Below are 9157 nucleotides of genomic sequence, written 5' to 3'. Positions count from 1 at the left end.
TACACCCAATCCTCTACAATGTAAAGGCAGATATTTAACTTCCATCAAAAATGCTCCTTTATCCTAAGTCAGCATCCTCTGCCTTGTGTTCTTCTTTAATCGTAAGACAATTTACTAAAAATTAACACATCTAAATTTAAAGTCTGGTGTTAAAAGCTCATAGGGTCATTAGTGGGAATTATTATTTCTTTAGAGATGGGTTAGAAAAAAGGGTATTTGATTGGGGATGAAAGAAATAAAATGGAAATTTCTTAATATCTATAGATGCCAAGCAAAGGCAGTATGTGACAAGTTTAGTTTTATAATGCCTACTCCCGGTGAACTGAACAGTGCTGTCTGTCTGAAGAAACTCTACTTCATATGCAAAAAAAAGAGGCATGAATGAGAAGCATCGATGAACAAAGCCAGGCACTCTGGTTCAGTCATTTTGCTCGTTTACTGTCGTGACAGTTCGCTGGAACATTACTCAAGTCCGAGTCATTTTCAGAGAAATGTCCCTCCAAAAATTCAAGCTTGTTCCAGCATCATGAGAGGCTTCAGTGTTGTTTCTTAAGTTGCAGTGGTGTATCTTTACTGGACTGATTTGGAATACTCCAGGCAGATGGTAAGATGGCAAGGAATGCACCAACCACATTGTAGGCACTATTGACTTACATAGCTCACAAGGTGGAATTTAGCCTTATGAAGAGCGGAGGGTGCACAGCCGAGGTATCACGTACAGCCTATATTCACCTCCTTAAAATAAGATAACTAAGTTATCCCTAGGCTTTGCCTTGGGTCTGTATAATGTTGGAGTCATACAGTTTCCCATTGCTCTGCACTGGTACAAAGGGAGAATGCTGTAGGCCTGCCATTTTGATACGGTTAATCACAGCCCAAGGATCTGAGCCAATAGGCTCAAACATATTAGTATTCTAATTTTTGTTGGCATTACACTAGCACTCAGAGTCCTGGCTAGAATCAGGGACTGAGAGTACTGCATGCTTTATGGTTTCAAGACCATCTACTAGACCACTGGGAGTTTAAACCCCCAAATGGACAGTAGAGATGAGAAGAATGAAAATGACTTGGCTTTTCCAGCGGACAAGACAGACATTGATGAGGGTTATGAACTTTGTCATTCTTTGTGAGAATGTTGCTTTAACAATTAAAACCCACACAAACCCATAGCTCTGGCTGCAGCTTGTGTTACCCCAGCAAGATATCTGACATTTGACACAGAATGGGAAGTCAAAGAACGCAAGGAATTTGGTGACTCGACATAGGATTTATTATACCAGTTCTGCCGCTTAAGTCCATGTAATGTAAGATTGTTTTATGGCATGTGGCACTGTTCTGTGGAGCTAATTTATAAGAAAACAATAATTATTCAAATGGGAATTTTTCCTGAGCCTACATAAACTGGTTGTGTGCTTGGCAGCAGGAGATTCTGCAAAGAAATGTACATCTACATTTTTTTGCATTGATGCTATTTACTTTTTCTGGAGTAACTCAATGCATGTATTCACTACAGTGCTTACCACTGAACTTGACCTGGGAGTAGTATGGAAATGAGCCAAGTGTTACGAGAAAATGAGGTCTTTGTGCAGCAATGCACAATATTAGGTCGCAGTATTGGGTCAAAGACTAGTTAAGAATTCCTTGAAATAGATGGATTCTTCTGCTAAAATCTGATGGTGTCTATTAAAATACGGGGTCATGAACTGCCACATGTGCTGAAAATGATTTGTCAAGAGACCATGAAGACAGGACAGTGCATTGGAAGCATTCCAAAGCAAATTGGATTTTCTGCACAGTGATGACTACGCTAGGATGGCCTGTGAAGGTTTGGTAAAGCTCTCCTTCACAGCACAGAGCAGTGGTTCTCAAACTTTTCAGAGTCGGGGACCCCACTGCGCTTTGGAACGAGGTGACAGCCTGGTTGTGAGCAACTGTTGGTGCTGCCTCCGATTACCTCAGTGCTTTTCGACTGGGTGCTGCTGCCTCCAAGTAAAACTGCCCCATGCTCCTACTTCACAGCCAGCTTGGGAAGAGTAGTGGCACATGCACACACTCCTCCTGTATTAGGGCTCTCTGATAGCCCTAAAGCAGGACAGGAGAGCAGGCTTAGACCACAGTGCTTCCCAGTTTGCCCCCCCCACCCCCCCATACTCCTCCCAGAAAGAGGCATGTGGGTCATAAAATCCCAGGGATATCTTGCATCCCAGGGTATATTGCAGCATCCCAGTTGAGAACCGTGGGCATAAAGCTTGCCTTACACTGAAGCAACATCATATACTCCACAAAACAATAACCAGCACTCCAGTAGGTAGCATCTTTCTTGACCCTGAGTCAAAGAAAGATTCAGCCTAACCAGTAGAACAGACCAGATGATAGCAGCATCCTTTTTTGCCTCCCTAATTCATCAGGATTCCTGCAACTCTTTTAAGCCATTATCCTGGTTTTAGGTGTGTCTGAAACCATCTGTCTGCTCTCCATGAAGTTGGAGTAGGGGTGAGGTGGGAATTGTAGGCCGGTTGAAGAGTGGATTGAACAACTAGTGTGGTTTCTATGATTGGGGTTCTTAACCTGAGGTCTGTGAGGGGGAGTCAGAGGACCATTAGCCACCCTGCTTCTTTCTTATTACTAGTGGGCTGGGTGGGCCAACTAGATATTGGCTTAATGGGAAGGGATTCCTAAGGTGGTCTTGATATAGAAAAAGGTGCCACTATTTTGAAGAGGCTGAGAATGCTTGCTCTTGCTCCATGGCAACCAGATTCCTAGAAAACTCTTTCCTCCTGGCTTCTGGTTTTCTTTGTTGTCTGACCTCTTAATAGACATGGTTCATATATCATAGACTGAGTAGGGAATACTTCAGCGTATACTCATATCTGCAGCTAAAGAGAATGTTTTCCAGTGCTCTGCATTTTGAAAACCCTTGAGAACAGGACTCCTTAGTCTTGACAGTCTTCCAGCTGCCTTGCATATATTTATATAGGGATTAACTGTAATGTAACAAGCATTTCCCCTGGACTGCTAAAGCCATTGGCTCACATTCATCCCAGTGCAACTCTATTGGCTTCAGTGACATTTCGGATGGATGAATTTGGTTCATTATGCATCCCTCAACCTGCTAGGCTGTTTAATTCTGGGCCAGAAGACTAGGGGTGTAAAACCAGTACCAGATTTTGAACTTCTGATGCTGATGGATTCCAGAAATTCCAGTGCTGACTGCAGTGCAGACTTAGGGGTGAGATCCTCTGAGATACAATGTTAGGGTCATGAATTCCATTCTAGGCACCCAGCGAGCAATGCAAGCGAAAGCTAAAGATCCTAAGGGAGTCTCTGGTAACACTCCCGGCTCTAGCCACTAGAACTAATACCCTTGTGGACTCCGGCACTTCTAAAAAAATAAAGAGATAATCCCGCTGTAATTACAGTGAATCAATGAATGTGTAGACATGCCCATTAAAACCTACATTAAGACATCCAGTCAGAAAAAACAAATGGGTATAAGATAGTCTTATAAAAAATAGAACGGTTTCCATCATTTTTGTTCAGTCAATGTCCCTCTCTCAGGTCAGGAAATCACAAAAATCTTTACTGAGCTATAGGTAAGCTTCTGACCAGTTGACTGGACTCTGACTGATCTGCTAAAAGGGCCCAGGCTTCTAGCTTGACTGGGGAATTTGCCAGCCAGCCTGTGTTCTAGCCACTGACTTTTGAAACATAGCTTAGCTCTAGTGATAGAGAAGGCAATTCAGATTCCCACCCAGTCTCTAAAGGATTTAATATATTTTACTGCCAAAAGAAAGCAAAATAAATCATACTTATGAACACAAAGCTGTCTCACTTCCTTGGAGGAAGAGTGCAGAATTGGGGTGGGGCATAAGGACACAGGGGCATATGTTGCTTTTAATTGGAGGTGTATACAAATCCCTCTCAAACTGCCCTGAATGCAGTGAAGCCTGGAGGTGGGTGGTTTCCTCTGATTATGTCAATCACAGATGTGCTGTGCAGTTTCTCAGAAATGTGGGCGTCTGGGGACTGCCACTGGGGTGCAGGCTGCACAAATGATGGGAAGATTTGAGAGTCCACCCTCCTTCCAATGAGATGTGTGTGCATGGTCATGAAATTCATCACTCTGGATGATGTCATGACATGATGGGAAACCGGATCATAAATCCAAGGAGAAAAAGACCCCACTGTGGGTCAGATGCTGGCAGTAAATTCAGATAACAGCTCATCAGTGAATCTTCTCCATCTTTTCTCATTTTTTTTTAAAATGGGAGAAAAGCTGGTGAAAAGCAGCTGTTTTTCATTTGTTCCCCATCTACACAAGCTGACACATCTCATTAGATAGCACTGCTTTTCCTCTTCGAGACGTGCCAGAGAACTCTCCCAACCCCCACATGCACTTTCTCTTGGGTGTCAAGATGTTCAGGGTCTGTTTGCATTTTGTTCCATGAGCTGACATCATTATCTTCAGATTCTCTGAACTAGTGGCACCAAGAGCTCCTTTGTTATCATGGCTATTGTGTTACTGGGCTGCTCTCTGGCCTGCTCCTCTGGGTTATAGAGTCCCAGACAGTGCAGAGAAATGGGGCTCCATTGTAACATACTGATGGAGGAATGGGGATGGGCAGGATTTGGGTTGTTGTGTACTCTGAAACCTGCCTCTTCATGGTTTGGGTGCTTTGGGTGGAAGCAAAAGTTCCTATATGGAATTTCACCTTGCAGGACAAGGCTATGAGTTGGAGAGCACTGGAATGACTGGGCAGCCCTGTTACTGCTCTGCAGCCAGGGGGGAGGTTTCCTTCCCTTCCTGTCCTTGGCAAGTCCACCTCTACATCAGTTCTGGTAACCAGTTCTGGTTATGCAGGCCTGGAACACGCATGCATGTGTTTCACAAAGACAACCTGATTTGTGCATTTGCATTAGTAAGGAAAGATGATCTGCTGCTTAGGGTACTAGTGTGGGACTTCAGAAATCTGGGTTCAACCTCTGTTCTGCCCTGTAGGACCTTAGGCAAAATATTCAGGGGACTTCAGGTTTCTGAATACATGTTAGATGCCTAAATATCCTTTTGCATCTGGTCCTTAGTTTCTCTGGGCACATCTACATGTTCATTAATGTGCTTTTGCTACTGTGCATTAAGTTTATTATTTCTAATATGAGGTACTAGATAAAGGTGCAGTAGCTGTACTAATGCACAGTAGCAAAGGCAAACTTTTTTGTGATGCTTAATGCGCAGTAGACTAATTGTATTGCGCATTAGGGTATTAGCCCAGTTTTTGCTGTGATGTGCCAATGCACAGTAGAACAGTCCACTGAGCATTAAGGCATCTCGTGTAGGCACGCCCTCTGTGTCTCAATTGTCCTCCTATAAATTGAAGCTGATAGCACATCTCTTCCTCACCTCCTTTTTTGCTGCCAATGTGTGTTCAACATCCATTTAAACAATTAACTTTGTAGCAAAAAAAGGAGGTGACATTTACCCCCTGCAGGAGCAAACCTCTGGTCACCACTCTTGTACCATGCACTGGCACCAGCATGGGTACCACACTGGGCACTGTGCACTGCTACAGCTGCTCTCCCCTCCCCATGGCCAGAGCTGGAGTCACTGCAGCGGAAGTGCAGGAGGAAGCATGCAGGGGGGAGGAGAACAGGGCAGTAAGGTCCCACCCTAGGTCCATTCTGGCAACTGTTCCTTAGGCAGTGCCCAGGGCTCATGCCCTGCTCACCCACCCATTGTTACACTATTAGTCAGCTGGAAACACCCCCCTGCCCAGATTTCCATCCGTGTTAGACTAGGCCCTTATGCTCCATCCTCACAGTGTTCTTATTTGCTTCACACACACAATACTGCTGAAGGATTCTTTCACCAGGCAGATGCCTTCTTCCAGGAAACAGTGGCAAACATTTTGTTTGGGGCAAGCAGCTCTTCTGGTCCTGGCTCTCTCATTCCTTCCCATAGATATATGCATGGCTGCAAGATTAATATGTCCATTCCTTTTCTTTTCCTTCTGCTCCAGCTGCCAGTTGTTGTCAAATTGGTAGAACAGACTTAACCTATCATCAGAGTTGGCCATCCAGTGAATGGATGGATGCATGGAGCTCATGACTGGGACCAAGTTTTGAACCAGCACTATTTTGGTCAGTAACTGTATCGTGTGATCATTACAGAAATCTGTTTCTGTCTCATAAAGGAAACTGTACAGTTAAGCTTGTCAGAGCTAAAGGACTTTTTTTGCATGCCTTATAGCTCTAAGAAGGGAGTTCATAGATTCACAGATGCTAGGGTTGGAAGGGACCTCAACAGATCATCAAGTCCAACCCTCTGCCCTGGGCAGGAAAGAGTTCTGGGGTCAGATGACCCCAGCCAGATGCCTATCCAGCCTTCTCTTAAAGAAGGAGAGAGCACCACCTCCCTTGGAAGCCCATTCCAAATTTTGGCCACCCTTACCGTGAAGAAGTTTTTCCTTATATCTAGCCTAAATCTGTCAGTTTCCTTGTTACCCCAAGAGGTGCCCTGGTGAACAGAGCATCTCTGATCCCATGCTGTGTCCCCCTAATGAAGTTGTAGGTGGCCACAAGATCACCTCTCAGCCTTCTCTTGCAGAGGCTGAAGAAGTCCAGGTCCCTCAGTCTCTCCTTATAGGACTTGTCCTGTAAGCCCCTAACCATACAAGTGGCCCTCTCTAGCTGCTCTCTTCTCGAGTCTATCAACATCCTTCTTGAAGTGTAGTGCCCAGAACTGGATGCAGTACTCCAACTGTGGTCTGACCAATGCCGCATAGTGGGAAAGTATCTATTTGATCCTTGGATCTATTTGAGTACGTATGGTTAGCTTTGCTGATGATTTTGTCACATTCGTGACTTGTGTTCATCTTGGAGTCCACGATTCCTTTCTGCTTCTGCGCTGCTGAGAGGGCCACTTCCCAGCCAGTAGGTGTGCTAGATATTATTGTACTCTAGGTGCAGCCCTCTGCATTTGTCCTTGCTGTACTTCATCCTATTGTGTACTGTATTGTCACCCCACAATTTAGTATGGTCCTCAAACTTGGACAGAGTACACCTCATGCCGACATCCAAGTCATTGATGAAAAAATCTATAGGCTCCACTGAGATTTGAACTCAGATTACTGGATTCAGAGTCCAGAGTGCTAACCATTACACCATGGAGCCCCTTGTGCAGAACTCTAAAGAAAAGACATTCTCACACTGCGAGTCCAACTCCTGCTGCCTGGGTGAAAACCAGGCATCCTAACTGCTAGACCATGTGGGAGTGACTAAATGAAAGATGAGCAGTGGATGCCTTCAATCCATTGACCTTTGGGGGTTATGGGCCCAGTATGCTTCCACTGTACCACTCTGCACTAGTATTGAGGCTCTACTGAGACTTGAACTCAGATCACTGGATTCAGAGTCCAGAGTGCTAACCATTACACCATAGAGCCCCTTGCACAGCTTTGTCTGGGTGTTTTGTTATGGAGAAGAACAGGGGTGTTGAGGCAATGGTGTAGCTCTCTCATGCATTAGCCTGGTCTGTTCATGACTAGACTATCCTCCTAAGTCACACAGTAAAAGGGTAGACTGCAGGTCCTATGACTTTCACCGATTACCTGATGTCTAGCCTGCAAGTCATCTGACTTTCACTGATATTCACAGGTTGGTTTCTGGGAGCTCCACATTGCCTTCTTTTAAAGAACCAGTAGGGATTACAGACATCATGGCAGAGAATTCCCTAGGGAAGAGAGGGAGGTATGCAACCCTCCTTTAAGTCAAATGCCAACATGGAAAATAACTAGAGGAAAATGTAATTTGAACTTATCTCAAAAACAAGTTTTCTTTGGGTCAGTTTAAGGATTTGGCAGAAGTTCAGTTTTGATTTTATTCCAACTGTTTTATCCATTCTTTTTTATCCGTGCTGACTGAACTCATGCTGAAACTCACCCCGCAGAGAAAGAGAAGGCAATATCTGTGCACTACTTAAATTTAATTTAAACTTTATGAATTTCAGCAGGTCTTAAGTGATGCACAGGCCTTGAGTTGGAACCTGCATAAGAGTGAATGAATGGATGAGTAAATAAGAAAGAGAAGTAAATTACTGGCACCTTTTGCAAGCTTGTATAGACTGCAGTGTACCATGTCAGCACAAAACACCTTTGAATCTGTATCAGCAAGTTCAGATTTGAAAATGAGGATAAATTGCCTTATATTACCACAGCTTTGTGAAAAGATAGAAGTTTCTGGATGGGATCTACAGCTTTCAGGTTCAGGTATCAGCTGCATAATTTCCTGTGAGATTTCAACACACTAATCTTTTTTCAGTGAGCTGCTTTGCATACTGCATATGCCTTATATAAGCACGTTGAGGTTGTAAATAAAAAAATATGTATTTTTTTGGCAGAAGATTGCTGGCACATGACACAGCGTTCGGAGCCCTTAACTGTAGCTGAGATACAGATGTTCATTGCCCATATAATCTTTCTCATATCAAATAATCATACCAAGCCAATTCCTTTATCTTAAGCACCTTGTTGTGGGAACAGAATCCTGAGTGCGTGAATTGCTGAGTTCCCTTATGCTTTTTATAACAGGCATTAAAAAAAAAATCCAACCAAGTGCCTAAATGAAAATCAAACATGCAGGATGCCTACGATACGAATGGAGAACCACTATCACAGTAAAAATATAGATGGAGATAAACTGGAAGCCAGCCAACAGCACACAGCCATATGGAGACTAAATAAAACCAGGTGAATTTCCTTCTATAGTGGAATGTAAAATGTGATTGCATTTGAGACACAGATGCTATTTTCTTCAAGATCATCCAGAGATTTTCATTCTTGTTATCTGTTATTTTATTTGGCTTGGCAAGAAGCTACAGAGCAGAGTGCTGACTGGGTGAAAAAGGGCATACTGCAGCAATGGCATTCACAACATGAGAGCAATACTTCTGTTACAACTGTGGGGACAATCTCTGCTCAGAAGAGGATTTTGCTCTACCAGAACAGATCAAATTAAAAACAAATGGGGAAAGCTTGAGGGAGAAAATAATATAATGTGGCCACCCATACTCAGAAATGATCTAGGTGTGGTGAACCTTAACCACAGGGTGAGTCAAGAGTCAAGCTCCAGTGAAAGGCAGGAGTTCAGGCACATCCCTGTGTTT

General features: G+C 43.8%; 2 non-coding genes across 2 annotated transcripts; both read right to left on the bottom strand.

The window, feature by feature from the left end:
• Positions 1 to 7095: 7095 nt before the first annotated feature.
• TRNAQ-CUG (transfer RNA glutamine (anticodon CUG)) lies at positions 7096 to 7167 on the bottom strand. The gene has a single exon. It is a non-coding gene; the product is annotated as a tRNA-Gln (tRNA).
• Positions 7168 to 7367: 200 nt separating this feature from the next.
• TRNAQ-CUG (transfer RNA glutamine (anticodon CUG)) lies at positions 7368 to 7439 on the bottom strand. The gene has a single exon. It is a non-coding gene; the product is annotated as a tRNA-Gln (tRNA).
• Between the last annotated feature and the right edge of the window lie 1718 nt (positions 7440 to 9157).

Source organism: Crocodylus siamensis, chromosome 8, assembly GCF_052110815.1.
Source record: "Crocodylus siamensis isolate JL-2025a chromosome 8, ASM5211081v1, whole genome shotgun sequence".
In the NCBI taxonomy this organism is placed as follows: domain Eukaryota; kingdom Metazoa; phylum Chordata; order Crocodylia; family Crocodylidae; genus Crocodylus; species Crocodylus siamensis.
The sequence above is the reverse complement of the archived record's forward strand: the minus strand, read 5'-3'. Positions and strand labels throughout refer to the sequence as shown.